Below are 15,983 nucleotides of genomic sequence, written 5' to 3'. Positions count from 1 at the left end.
AACAAACTTAGGAACCAACACAACTGGATACAGATCACAAGTATACACAACATTTATCACCAGATACCCAGAATTAAAATTTTTAACAGAACAACGACTAGATGATCAGATCCGTGTAATAATCAAAAATAACAGGATACCCGAGTCAGAATTAGAAAACATCAAACAACAAGTACAACAAATACTGGAACAAAATAATGTGCAATCAGAAGAAAAAGAAAATACAGTACTGGCCTCAAACATCCCAGAGCAAATAAACAAAGAACAACACACATAAATTAAACAATCAGAGGAAAACAAAATCTTAAGACAGCCACCAGAACAAGCACAAATAGAACACGAAGTGACTCACATGTTAGATATAGAAGAAAAATTTCAGCTGACATATATAGAATACAAAGACACAAATACAGACATTAGACAATTCTTGCATAGACCACCAAATAACCCACAAGTCGAAACAACAATAACAAATATCAACACAATCATACACAAGAAAATAAATGAAAATACAACTATGGAAGAGTTACAACTACTGGTTTATATAGGAGCCCTCACTACACTAAATATACACACTAGGCAGAGATCAGAACCAACCAACACACAGAAGAAACTCACAAAACCAGCATGGCAACACAGGCTACAGATCAGAATAGGAAAACTGAGAGAAGACATCAGACAGCTAACACAATTTATAGGAAATGAAAGATCAGACAAAAAACGAAAAAGGTTAGGTAAAATCTCACAACAAGAAACGATAGAGCAATTAGGTGAAAAGAAGCAGAAATTACAAGCATTGGCCAAACAACTTGGAAGATACACAAAAAGTGAAAATAGAAGGAAACAAAACCAAACATTCAACACAAACTAAAAGAAATTTTACCAGACTATAGATAACACACAAATTAAAATAGACAATCCACCAAACATAACAGACACGGAACACTTCTGGAGCAACATATGGTCAAACCCGGTACAACATAACAGACATGCACGGTGGATACAAACAGAAACAGGCACATACAAGATGATACCACAAATGCCTGAAGTGATAATTTTGCAACATGAAGTGACTTGCGCAATTAATTCTACGCACAATTGGAAAGCCCCTGGAAAAGATAAAATAGCAAATTTCTGGCTAAAGAAGTTCACCTCAACACATTCACATCTAACTAAATTATTTAACAGTTACATTGCAGACCCATACACATTCCCTGATACACTTACACAAGGTATAACTTATCTGAAACCTAAAGATCAAGCAGACACAGCAAACCCAGCAAAATATCACCCCATAACATGCCTACCAACGATATACAAAATATTAACTTCAGTTATTACACACAAATTCATGACACATACAACACAGACCAAAATTATAAATGAAGAACAAAAAGGCTGCTGCAAAGGAGCACAAGGATGTAAAGAGCAACTGATAATATATGCAGAGGTGACATATCAAGCTAAAACAAAACAAAGGTCGCTACACTTTGCATACATTGATTACCATAAAGCTTTTGATGGTGTACCCCACTCATGGTTACTACGAATATTGGAAATATACAAAGTAGATCCTAAATTGATACAGTTCCTAAACATAGTAATGAAAAATTGGAAAACCACACTTAATATCCAAACAAATTCAAATAATATCACATCACAGCCAAGACAGATTAAGCATGGAATATACCAAGGAGATTCATTAAGTCCTTTCTGGTTCTGCCTTCCTCTAAACCCACTATCCAACATGCTAAATAATACAAATTATGGATATAATATTACTGGAACATACCAACACAAAATCACACATTTGCTATACATGGATGATCTAAAACTACTGGCAGCAACAAATCAACAACTCAACCAATTACTAAAGATAACAGAAGTCTTCAGCAATGATATAAATATGCCTTTTGGAACAGACAAATGTAAGAAAAATAGCATAGTCAAGGGAAAACACACTAAACAAGAAGATTACATATTGGATAACCACAGCGACTGCATAGAAGCGATGGAAAAAACAGGTGCCTATAAATATCTAGGATACAGACAAAAAATAGGAATAGATAATACAAATATTAAAGAAGAACTAAAAAAAATATAGACAAAGACTAACAAAAATACTGAAAACAGAATTGACAGCAAGAAACAAGCTGCTGGTGGTGGTGGTGGTTAGTGTTTAACGTCCCGTCGACAACGGGGTCATTAGAGACGGAGCGCTAGCTCGGGTTAGGGAAGGATTGGGAAGGAAATCGGCTGTGCCCTTTCAAAGGAACCATCCCGGCATTTGCCTGAAACGATTTAGGGAAATCATGGAAAACCTAAATCAGGATGGCTGGAGACGGGATTGAACCATCGTCCTCCCGAATGCGAGTCCAAAGAAACAAGACAAAAGCTATAAATACTTATGCTATTCCAATATTGACCTACTCATTTGGAGTAGTGAAATGGAGTAACACAGACCTAGAAGCACTCAATACACTTACACGATCACAATGCCACAAATATAGAAGAATACATCACATACATTCAGCAACAGAAAGATTCACATTAAGCAGAAAGGAAGGAGGAAGGGGATTTATCGACATAAAAAACATACATTATGGACAGGTAGACAATCTAAGAAAATTCTTTATAGAACAAGCAGAAACTAACAAAATAAACAAAGCAATCACTCGTATAAATACATCGGCTACACCATTGCAATTTCATAACCGCTTCTACAACCCTTTAGATCACATAACATCAACGGCTACGAAGAAAGTAAATTGGAAAAAGAAAACACTACATGGCAAGCACCCGTATCATCTAACACAGCCACACATCGATCAAGATGCATCCAACACATGGCTAAGAAAAGGCAATATATACAGTGAGACGGAAGGATTCATGATTGCAATACAGGATCAGACAATGAACACCAGATATTACAGCAAGCATATTATTAAAGATCCCAATACCACAACAGATAAATGCAGACTTTGCAAACAACAAATAGAAACAGTAGATCACATCACAAGCGGATGTACAATACTAGCAAACACAGAATACACCAGAAGACATGACAATGTAGCAAAAATAATACATCAACAACTTGCCATGCAACATAAACTAATAAAACAACATGTTCCCACATACAAGTATGCACCACAAAATATACTGGAGAATGACGAATACAAATTATATTAGAACAGAACCATTATAACAGATAAAACAACACCACATAACAAACCTGACATCATACTTACCAATAAAAAGAAGAAATTAACACAACTAATCGAAATATCCATACCCAATACAACAAATATACAGAAGATAACAGGAGAAAAAATTGAAAAACTCATCCAACTGGCTGAGGAAGTCAAGGACACATGGCATCAGGATAAAGTTGACATTATACCAATTATACTATCAACTACAGGAGCAAATATCCACCAGTACATCAACGCAATACAGCTACATCCAAACGTATATATACAACTACAGAAATCTGTAATTATTGATACATGTTCAATTACCCGAAAGTTCCTAAATGCCATGTAACATATACTGTGCAGTTAAAAGGAAGTCACGCTTGATCAAGGTCCGCGTCACTTTCCATTTTTAACCAGACATAACGTCTGAGAAAGGAAAGAAATAATAATAATAATAATAATAATAATAATAATAATAATAATAATAATAATTATTATTATTATTATTATTATTATTATTATTATTATTATTATTATTATTATTATTGTTATTATTATCATAATCACCACCACCACCATTGCTATTGTGCTGGGTGAATTAAAATGTTGACATGAAAGATTATTAATACACTTCCGTAAAAGACAAACACGTTTTCCATTTTTGTGAGGACTATTTTGTATCACTATATGGCAAAACTGCATGGGGCATGGTATGTATTGTCATCCCCAGTGCTTGGTGACTTGGTTCATCTGAGGCAGCCATAGGGTATTACACTAGCTATATGTTGCAGAGAGTTCATACCTAGGGCATGCTGGAGTTATGCAAAACAAGGGGGGTCTTTTGTTTGGTAGCACTAAAAGTTTGTTTTTGTATATATTTTGCATGACAATGAATTTATGCATACAAATTCATTTTTGTCATGCATACTAAGATCTGGAAGTTTCCCAGCATAATGACTATTCCATGGAGTTTTGAGATTGGAGCTGGATGACATCCATCTGACTGGCACTCGAACCCGGAATATCTTGTTTGCTAGGCTGTTGCATTAACCACTGCACCATCCACACACAGCATTTATCACAAATGCATGGACTATCTTGGCTAACCTACATTCCAACACAGTCACACATAATCACAGTTCCTATCCACATCCATGTCATCCCTTCTTGCTAATTTTAGATTCCTGTTGGAGGTCAAACGATATTGTGCATCCACACTGAAGGTTGTGAATTCATTGCCCATTAGAGTGAATCAATTATATGAATGTGTGGTATCTGTTCTTTTGGACATGTCAAAAAGAACAGACACCAAGCTTTCACATAATTCTTGATTTAGTTAACTGCAGAAACTCCAGTGTCATGTAGAAGAATACACTGGAAAACAAACAAATTTCTTGAGAACAAATTTTTTATTCTATGATCAGATAACCTAAGTCAGATCATTAATGGTATTTGACAGACACTTAGGTTGTCAAATAGTACAGGGGCAGATACCATTGTTACTGCAAAGCCAATATTTCATAGCTACTGTGAACAGTAACAGCCCTATTATAACACTCTCTTGGGCTAAGCCCAAAGTTATTTTAACCCCTAAGTTCTGTCTGCTAGAAAGTCCAGATCTAATTCCAAAATGGAATCAATATTCCATAAACTTATATTTTATTTCAAAGTAGATAGTGTGGGAATATACTGCATGACTTCTGGAAGTCAAGCAAATTATAGGGCCCATTATGTCCTATTTTCTGGATCTCATGTACAAATAAAGTGAACTGAGTTCCACAACAATACTTGTTAATGCCTACAGAGATGATCTGTGGTCTCTCCAAAACATCATCGTATGAAATCAGATGGACATTAGAAATACAAGTCTATTGTAATGGAACAGGCCAAAGCCAGCATCCAGTGCTGCTTTTAGGGCACCAGGTCATGGTAGATGATCTGTCAACAATAGCAACCATCTTCTGTGTGCCTGCTTCCACACTGACTTCATTCTGCACGATGACACCTGAGCTTAGGGTATTAGGCCCCTTTCAGCAAATTTTTGCTTGATCTAGAAATGTGACAGTGGTCAGCTACTGACAGCATGATCAGCTCCAGACATCTGTATTTAAACCACGAGCCCAGCCGAGTAGGTTATCGGCACAACAATTACAGTCATATTACATCATCTGCTGAGTGTCAGTTGCCACCACAAGATTGACAATGCTCTACAGACACAGTCATAATTGGTGGAGCTGTACTGGATGATGCTGCCAATACTACAGCAACACCTCTATGAGACCATCTGTCAAGAAACTTGCTGCAGCTTCATGGCCCATGCCACAAACGGACAACCAACTGGCTCCATTTGCTGGGGGCTCCCTGCCACCAGCTGCTGCTCTCCAGGCAAAGGTCCAGAGTTTACGTCTGTGTGATGCCATCATCTGCCATAGCACTAGAAGATGCCACTGGCTGCTTCTTGCCACTGGCAGATCCATATTATGTGTTCCACTCAGCTGCCTCTGTGTCAGCATCCCCCGAGTCAGCATTCCCTGAGTAAACAGCTTTCCTTCCAATAGTTTGTGTACACCACCAGGCCATACAGTACGCATATGCAGGGACTACATGGGATGATGCCAGCCTGTGGTCCATATAAGACACACTCATGTAACTGTTCAAGTCTATTTTGTTATCTTCACACTCATGTGTGTCTGCAACCTGTCTCTTTCAGCTTCCTACGAAGCTACATTCTGGAGTCATTCCTATCTCTCTTGCCATCATACAAACCCATGACACTCCAGGTGGAAGTTGAATTCCTCCTGAAAAATGGCTCCCACCACCCAGTAGCAGCCATTACACGAACTCGCGCACTTCATTGTGAAGTCAGAAGTGGGATGACTTGAAGACTGATTGAGTGACAGAGAAGAAGCAGCCCACTTCATTCTGGTGAGAGAAGCTGATGGAGACTGCAATGGTGATTCAACTTGGACAGCACCAATATATGAAAGTAGCAGCTCAGATTTTGGATTTTCATTTGTGGGACCCACATACCTGTCCATCCTCCTGGCCTTGGATTTCCACCCTCCTACTTTTCACTATGCCCAGTTTAGATTCAAATTTTAGTATTTGGTAAAGGCCCCATGGCTGAACTATTAACAGCTGTTGGTATGTATATAGTGCAGTTTGCCAAGACACAGCTCCGTGCACTGGACCACACAACTTAGTTTGCTGGGTATGCCAACAGAAAGGGCATTGCTCCAGGCAGTGAAGAGAGGGTACATGGTTAAGGTGATGACCTTAGGACAATGTAAACAGTAGGTGAATACAAGCATGGATTGTTATATGTAATGGTGCAGAAGTTTATTGGTCTACATGAGTGTATCTGATACACCTTTGTGAACCAGTGTGAGTACTGGGAATAATTAAGTATTTGCTTGGGTAATGGATTAAAGCAACTTTTAGGTGAGAAATTATGAGGAATGTGTACTGTGGCAATGTGAATAATAGAATCTTGGCATGTTTAAATTAGTAACCTTAAGACAATGTAAACAGTAGGTGAATACAAGCACAGATTGTTATATATAATGGAGCAGAAGTTTATTGGTCTACATGAGTGTATCTGATATGCCTTTGTAAACTAGTGTGAGTGCTGGGAATAATTGAGTATTTGCTTGGGTAATGGATTAAAGCAACTTTTAGGTGAGAAATTATGAGGAATGTGTACTGTGGAAATATGAATAATAGAATCTTGGCATGTTTAAATTCGTAAGAAACAATGAAGCTTTGTAGCATGATATGTTGAATAATAGGGAATTTGACTGTTTTCTGGAAATCATTTTATCATGGCACTGTTTTCCAGCTTTCTAGCACTGGCCAAGGCACGCCAGTACTCTATGTACCTGCGGTCACTGAGGTATCCTATGTGCCTGTACGCGTTGCTTCACATGAACTATTGTCTCAAGCACAGTTATTGCTGGCAGACAAGATGTCAGAATGAGATTTTCACTCTGCAGCAGAGTGTGCACTGATATGAAACTTCCTGGTAGATTAAAACTGTGTGCCCGACCGAGACTCGAACTCGGGACCTTTGCCTTTCGCGGGCAAGTGCTCTACCACTGAGCTACCGAAGCACGACTCACGCCCGGTACTCACAGCTTTACTTCTGCCAGTATCTCGTCTCCTACCTTCCAAACTTTACAGAAGCTCTCCTGCGAACCATGCTGAACTAGCACTCCTGAAAGAAAGGATATAGCGGAGACATGGCTTAGCCACAGCCTGGGGGATGTTTCCAGAATGAGATTTTCACTCTGCAGCGGAGTGTGCCATGTCTCCGCTATATGCTTTCTTTCAGGAGTGCTGGTTCTGCATGGTTCGCAGGAGAGCTTCTGTAAAGTTTGGAAGGTAGGAGACGAGATACTGGCAGAAGTAAAGCTGTGAGTACCGGGCGTGAGTCGTGCTTCGGTAGCTCAGTGGTAGAGCACTTGCCCGCGAAAGGCAAAGGTCCCAAGTTCGAGTCTCGGTCGGGCACACAGTTTTAATCTGCCAGGAAGTTTCATATCAGCGCACACTCCACTGCAGAGTGAAAATCTCATTCTGGAAACATCCCCCAGGCTGTGGCTAAGCCATGTCTCCGCTATATCCTTTCTTTCAGGAGAGCTAGTTCTGCATGGTTCACAAGAGAGCTTCTGTAAAGTTTGGAAGGTAGGAGACGAGATACTGGCAGAAGTAAAGCTGTGAGTACCGGGCGTGAGTTGTGCTTCGGTAGCTCAGTGGTAGAGCACTTGCCTGCGAAAGGCAAAGGTCCTGAGTTCGAGTCTCGGTCGGGCACACAGTTTTAATCTGCCAGGAAGTTTCAAGATGTCAGAAGTCAGTACCTATCTTTTCTGTCCAATTTGCCTGATCACTTGGCTATTTCTATTGCCTCTCTAATCTTCCTCCTGAAAGTAAGAGGATGTTACGCTAGTACACGTGCTTCACCAAAATCAATCTGTTTGCCGCACTCCTGCTGGTGTTCAAATTGACACAAGCACTGCTAAAGCAACTAGAATGAATTTTGACACAGGCAGAAGACTCATCACACAAGTTCCACAGGCACCAAGAAGATATAGTTTACCGAAGGTCCATAAAGGGGCCTTTCCTTTATGACCAATTGTGAGTACCATTAATTCACAGTCTAGCAAAGGAACTGGCTCCAAAGCTCTGACATTTGGTGGGCTACACAAATTTCTATGTTAAGGACTCCACCAACTTTTAAAAGAAAAGTGTATCTCAGCCACAGACCTGATGGTTAGCTTCAACGTAAAGTCTTTATTCATGAATGTAGTGGTACAAGACACCATGAAAATCTTAGAAGAACACATGGCACCTGATATCTGCGATCAAGTGCACCACTGTTTAACGACCACCTGTTTCAGGTGGAAAGGGGAATTTTATGAACAGACAGATGGTGTAGCTATGAGCTCCCCTCTCTAGCCTATTGCAACAGACATCTTTATGGAAGCATTTGAAGAAACAGCTCTCCAGTCCACACCATTACACCCAGAATGTTGGCTCCAATATGTTGTCGATACTTTCATTATCTTGGCACATGGAGAGGAAGAGCTATGAAATTTCCCCCAACACCTCAACCAGCAGCACAGCAGAATCCAATTCACTATGGAGATAGAAAAGAATGGGGTGCTGCCTTCCCTCAAGGTGGAAGTTTACAGAAAGTTTGACGATAAACTGGGCCATAGAGTATATATGAAGCAAACTAGTACGGACAGGTACCTGCATGCCTCCTCAAATAATCACCCTAAGCAGAAGAAATCCACCCTGCACTCTTTAATCAAGAGGGCTCACAGGATCAGTGATAAGGAACATCTAAAGAATGAACTACAAAACCTCAATTCCATTTTTTGTCCCAATGGCTGTGGAATGAAAGAAATAGATAAAACAATGATGTCAAAGATCAAAGGCAATGGAGGAGAGCAAAATGGAGCACTAATCGTCACTGTATTATCATATGTTCAAGGTGTCACTGAACGGGTGGGAAAAATTCTCCACTGAGCAGGTATCAAGCCGATTTTCCGAAGCAGCAACGGAGTAGATGATATTTGCACAACAAAAAGATACATTTGGCAAAATACATGCTGCTCGAGTTTATGAAATCAGACACGATTGTGGATTAGTGTATGTAGGTGGGACAGGGTGACCCATCAGCACCCGAATATCTGAACACGAAAAATATATCTGACTAAGGCAGCATACTAAGTTAGCGGTGGCAGAACACCAGCACGAGTGTGGCAAACAGATCGATTTTTGGTGAAGCATGTGTACTTGCGAAACAGCCTCTTACTTTCAGGAGGAAGATCAGAGAGGCAATAGAAATAGCCAAGCGACCAGCCAACATGAACAGAAAAGATGGGTACTGACTTCCGACATCTTGGCTGCCAGCAATAATAGTGTTACAGGACGACAGCTGACGTGAAGCAACACATACAGGTGCGTGGGAGACCGCACTAGCCACAGGTACATACAGTACTGACACACCTCAGCCAGTGCTAGAAAGCAGAAAAACAATGCCACATCACAGCGGCCACCTGGTTTTCCGTTCACCATTTTCCACCAATCACAAGCAGTAATGCGAACACTAATCAAAACATCGGGTTTCTATCAATGAAAAGAAATAATAAAAACACCAATAAAGACTTCTAACATACCTCCCCTTTATCCTAAACAGCCTATCAGAATTAGATAACAGCTATGTCTGCAGGTATATAAGAAACAAAGTTTTCTCATTCAGCAGTAAACGAAAACACTCTGAAGAAGGTCACTTGCAACAGGGACCGAAACGTTGGTAGTTTTATATATATTGACAATGCAGTCACAAACCCAGAAAAATTTTATTGGATGTGACAATGGCTGCAGAAGACTACGTTTATATGTTATTTTATGCTCATACCATGCTTTTTTTCCTTCATGAATTTCAGTATTCCTTTATAAAAATGGAAATAAAATGCAAAGAATTTGAAAGCCCATTAAATGCTCTATTCGAGTCATGTGATGCCTGTGATGTCACTGGCTAGCTCACTACTCCTACTGTCATAAATCTAATTCACAGTGATGTCTTGTTTTGGAATTCACATTTTCGAAAATGGATTACAAATGGTATGTAGTACAACAATGTACACATACATCCATAAAAACTCTTCAAAAATTGTTTTTGAGTGTTTCAGAGAATAAGGTGCATAAAAATTGGTTGCACTGTACCAGAAAAATGCCATCATGTTGATGCCTGAGTTGCCTTAATTAAAAAGTCTTGCACTCTGAAGTTAACAGTAATTTACCTCCAACATAGCTTTTCCACTGTTACAAAGAAGGATAGAATGTCAACAAAATTAAATTCTTACTAAAATTATATCTGCTTATGGTATATCTGCTTAACTGGTAGCTCGGTTGACATGTTGTGCCTCTATTTGTGCACCTGTCTTCTTTTTTGTGGGCCTTAGCTGTGTCCACACTGGCATCCCACATATGCACCCCTCACATCTGAAGGATTTCAACATTCAATTACTGCATGGCATAGTGTGCAGCAACATTTAGATTAAGTATCTATTAATGATGTGGACAGCAGTGTGACACAACCTTCATTCAGCCGCACCTCCCAACATCTGTCCGAGCAATGTGGTATCACATAACCTATGGAAAATTCAACACTAACCAGCATTTACATGCAACTGGTTTAAAGGGCAGTCCTTTATGCTCCACCTTTCACTCAGTGAATGTTGACACTCATCGCCTGACCTGTGTCAATGTTCACGAAGTCTGGACATTGGGGCGACAAATGGTCACCTGTTTACTCCTCACCCCTCCATCCATGGTTGAAACATACACATTCATTTACCCAGATGGCATATGTTTTCCTGCAGCCAGACTTGTGCAATAGTCTGGGTCAAAGGATAGATGGTCACCTAACTTCACGGTGTTGGGGACAAATCATGCCTCAGTCTTTGGAACCTCCTACAGAATGACGTCCAAGCTACCATGCCTATTTTGCCAATTACCTCTGTGGGATTTTGCACGATGCCATGCTCAGCTGGAATGTGCCTGGCATGGTTGGCTCGACTGCTGTCAACAAACACCCTTCCCTCACATTATTTCAAGCCCCTGGCGGGTGCAGCACCTGATACCCCAGTGTCCTTGTTTTCCATTCCTGTCTCTCCTATGTACCAATGGTATGTCACACAATGAAAGTTCATGGTTACAATTAAGTATCTCATTCTCTGACTGCCCCTTCTTGTCATCTGCTGGTTGGGTGGTAGTGTTGGAGACGCTGTGGCCAGGCCTCGTGTGGTTGACCACTGCCTACCCTGCACCCCTGGGTGCCATCATGATACACATCTCCTTTCCCATGATGTGAAACAATAAAGCTGCTAACTGGACTGAAAAGAAAGAGTTGTAGAAAAAAGAGCAAACTAGGAATTAAAAACTCTGTTTTGTGGAACAGTGATCTGAGAATAAAGAAAACAGAATGCCAATGTGTGAAAGTTATTTGAGAGGGCTTACTGTGGGCTCAAGATGATTAATATGAAGTGTAAAAACAATTGTAACATATGCATGATTGTATTTCAGTTAGATCACCATCAGGAATCTGGTGGCCTGGATTTTCTTAGGAGGAAGAAAGCCGAGGCCAGGACCCAGTGCCATATCTAGAGCACCAGCACCTACAGCCAATGACTGCCAACACAGCAGTCCTCCCCTATGTGCCAATTTCTGCTCTGACCTCCTTTCACGTGATAACTGCAGGCTCTGGGACACAGGTCCTCATTCACGATACTTCTGTGTGACCTAAGAACCCGACAGTGCTACATTCTCCATGTGGTCAGCTCCGGGCACCGGTATTTAAACCCTGGCTCAGCCAAGTAGATCATTGGCACAGCACGGTCATGTAATGTTGTCTGCCATGTGTCAGTGTTCTGCTGATGCACTCATAATCAGTACAAATGGAATATGCTGTACTGGACGAGGCCATACTTCTGATGCAGCCAATACTCTGCTGCTGCCTCTATGAGACTTCCTGCACAACAAGCTACCACTGCCACACGGTCCACATTTTGACTCTGGTCGACAAGAACCACACGCACCATGCAAGAACGCTGCACTGAACATCAACGTTACAACCGCCTTTTGCAGCCAAGCAAGTCCGCTATTGCTGAACATTGTATTTCTACTGGACATTCAATGGAGTATGAGAAAACAATGATTTTGTCCACAGCAACATCGTTCTGTGACTCCATTATTAAAGAATCCGTAGAAATACGACTGGCGGAAAATCTGTTAAACCATGGCAGTGGCTATCAGTTGGACAGTGCATGGAATCCCATCATCTCCACAATTTGCTCTAATAGAAGACGACAGAGTGCACCGACGGCTGCACCAAACAGCAACGCAGAGGGCGACTGAGTTCCGCTATTCCACCAGCGATGGCGCTGCCGGCAGGCAGTGTGGTTCATCTATCAAGTTTTCGACGTATGCGCAGAATAGTTACAATACGCTATATATTGCGGAATGGAGGATGTTTTCGCCAGTCTGCGATGGCTCACCTGAAGATGACTGGCAGGTGCCCAGTTGAAATATCGTGCTAAGTATTGAACGACAACCGACTGCAAGCCTGAAATTTGTTTGAACAACAATAGTAGATGGCACTGGATGCCTTTTGCTGGCAACAGAGCCATGGCGAGTGCTCTGCTTGGCCACCACAATGCCAGCATCCACCAAATTGGCATTCTCCAAGTAAGAAGCCTGTGTTCCAGTTGTCCGGATATGCTGCCAGGCCATATGCCATCATGCCTCTCTGATTCAGGGACAACTCCAGACTGTGTTCTGTACACGTATGCACATATATACTTGTTCAATTTTAATGGAATAACAAAGAATTGTTATGTTCACACTCATGTCTATCTGCAGCCTGTCTTTCTGCCTTCCTGCAATGCTACACTCAGGAGTCACACCTGTCTCCCTTGTCATCATGCAAACCCAGGACACCTTAGGTGGGAGTTTAACGTTTCCTGAAAGACACAAATTTTGCTTCCATCACCCAGTAACAGTCATTGCACACCTCCATCCACCACACTATATTTACGAGCATGAGTCTGATAATTCATTTGAAATTCATTGTACTGAAAAAAGTTAGATATTCAGAAAAGCAGGATTTGTGGACAAATATGTCGCAAAGCTTATGATTGACCACTTTTGTAGTAAAGTGCAAGCATTCATTACAGGAGAGAAGAAGTTGGGTCATATTCTGATGAATTTGTTAACAAAAATTAAGTTAATGTGCACTGTACCTGACATTAAAGATTCACTTTGGGTTAACCAATATCAGTGTAGCCTACATGTTGAAAAGAAGTCACAAATTTGCGAAAAAAAAGTTAAATGGAAATAAAATTATATCACTAGGAACTGCACAAAACAATTTTGTCAGATGTGAGTGCAAATATGCTGAATTCCTGAAAAATTAAATAAATGTTAATTTCAACAAAACAAAAACTGCTATATACTTGAAACTGTTCAGCTCCCTGTTACTATGACAAAAATGAATGAAAGTAGAGTAAATGCTGAATTCATGAAATGTTCGGAATACATTCTCAAAAGTTGGCTTCACCAGTGTAATATAATATATTTTAGCCTAACCTCCCTTTTCAAAATTCATATTGATTAAAGACTCCAATGATAAAATATCAGAGGACTATGTTGTTGTTGTTGTTGTTGTGGCCTTCAGTCCTGAGACTGGTTTGATGCAGCTCTCCATGCTACTCTATCCTGTGCAAGCTTCTTCATCTCCCAGTACCTACTGCAACCTACATCCTTCTGAATCTGTTTAGTGTATTCATCTCTTGGTCTCCCTCTACGATTTTTACCCTCCACGCTGCCCTCCAATACCAAATTGGCGATCCCTAGATGTCTCAGAACATGTCCTACCAACCGATCCCTTCTTCTAGTCAAGTTGTGCCACAAACTTCTCTTCTCCCCAATTCTATTCAATACCTCCTCATTAGTTATGTGATCAACCCATCTAATCTTCAGCATTCTTCTGTAGCACCACATTTCAAAAGCTTCTATTCTCTTCTTGTCTAAACTATTTATCGTCCATGTTTCACTTCCATACATGGCTACACTCCATACAAATACTTTCAGAAATGACTTCCTGACACTTAAATCTATACTCGATATTAAAAAATTTCTCTTCTTCAGAAACGCTTTCCTTGTCATTGCCAGTCTACATTTTATATCCTCTCTACTTCGGCCATCATCAGTTATTTTGCTCCCCAAATAGCAAACCTTATTTACTATTTTAAGTGTCTCATTTCCTAATCTAATTCCCTCAGCATCACCCGACTTAATTTGACTACATTCCATTATCCTCGTTTTGCTTTTGTTGATGTTCATCATACATCCTCCTTTAAAGATAATGTCCATTCCGTTCAACTGCTCTTCCAAGTCCTTTGCTGTCTCTTACAGAATTACAATGTCATCAGCGAACCTCAAAGTTTTTATTTCTTCTCCATGGATTTTAATACCTACTCCGAATTTTTCTTTTGTTTCCTTTACTGCTTGCTCAATATACAGATTGAATAACATTGGGGAGAGGTTACAACCCTGTCTCACTCCCTTCCCAACCACTGTTTCCCTTTCATGCCCCTCGACTCTTATAACTGCCATCTGCTTTCTGTACAAATTGTAAATAGCCTTTCGCTCTCTGTATTTTATCCCTGCCACCTTCAGAATTTGAAAGAGAGTCATAGGGTCAGTATTGCCTCACGTGTTCCAACATTTCTACGGAATCCAAACTGATCTTCCCCGAGGTCGCCTTCTATCAGTTTCTCCATTCGTCTTAAAGAATTTGCGTTAGTATTTTGCAGCTGTGACTTATTAAACTGATAGTTCGGTAATTTTCACATCTGTCAACGCCTGCTTTCTTTGGGATTGGGATTATTATATTCTTCTTGAAGTCTGAGGGTATTTCGCCTGTCTCATACATCTTGCTCACCAGATGGTAGAGTTTTGTCAGGACTGGCTCTCCCAAGGTTGTCAGTAGGTCTAATGGAATGTTGTCTACTCCAGGGGCCTTGTTTCGACTCCGGTCTTTCAGTGCTCTGTCAAACTCTTCATGCAATATCATATCTCCCATTTCATCTTCATCTACATCCTCTTCCATTTCCACAATATTGTCCTCAAGTACATTGCCCTTGTATAGGTCCTCTATATACTCCTTCCATCTTTCTGCTTTCCCTTCTTTGCTTAGAACTGGGTTTCCATCTGAGCTCTTGATATTCATACAAGTGGCTCTCTCTTCTCCAAAAGTCTCTTTAATTTTCCTGTAGGCTGTATCTATCTTACCCCTAGTGAGATAAGCCTCTACATACTTACATTTGTCATCTAGCCATCCCTGCTTAGCCATTTTGCACTTCCTGTCGACATCATTTTTGAGACGTTTGTATTCCTTTTTGCCTACTTCATTTACTGCATTTTTATATTTTCTCCTTTCATCAATTAAATTCAATATTTCTTCTGTTACCCAAGGGTTTCTAATAGCCCTCGTCTTTTTACCTATTTGATCCTCTGCTGCCTTCACTATTTCATCCCTCAAAGCTACCCATTCTTCTTCTACTGTATTTCTTTCCCCCATTCCTGTCAATTGTTCCCTTATGCTCTCCCTGAAACTCTGTACAATCTCTGGATCTTTCAGTTTATCTAGGTCCCATCTTCTTAAATTCCCACCTTTTTGCAGTTTCCTCAGTTTTAATCTACAGTTCATAACCAATAGAT

General features: G+C 40.4%; 1 protein-coding gene across 1 annotated transcript in view; it reads right to left on the bottom strand.

The window, feature by feature from the left end:
• Positions 1–15,983, bottom strand: part of LOC126195272 (xylulose kinase-like) — a 152,492-nt gene that overhangs the window by 2,364 nt on the left and 134,145 nt on the right. The gene's annotated exons all lie outside the window — the stretch shown is intronic.

The sequence above is a fragment of the Schistocerca nitens genome, chromosome 7 (genome assembly GCF_023898315.1).
Source record: "Schistocerca nitens isolate TAMUIC-IGC-003100 chromosome 7, iqSchNite1.1, whole genome shotgun sequence".
Classification (NCBI taxonomy): Eukaryota; Metazoa; Arthropoda; class Insecta; order Orthoptera; family Acrididae; genus Schistocerca; species Schistocerca nitens.
The sequence above is the reverse complement of the archived record's forward strand: the minus strand, read 5'-3'. Positions and strand labels throughout refer to the sequence as shown.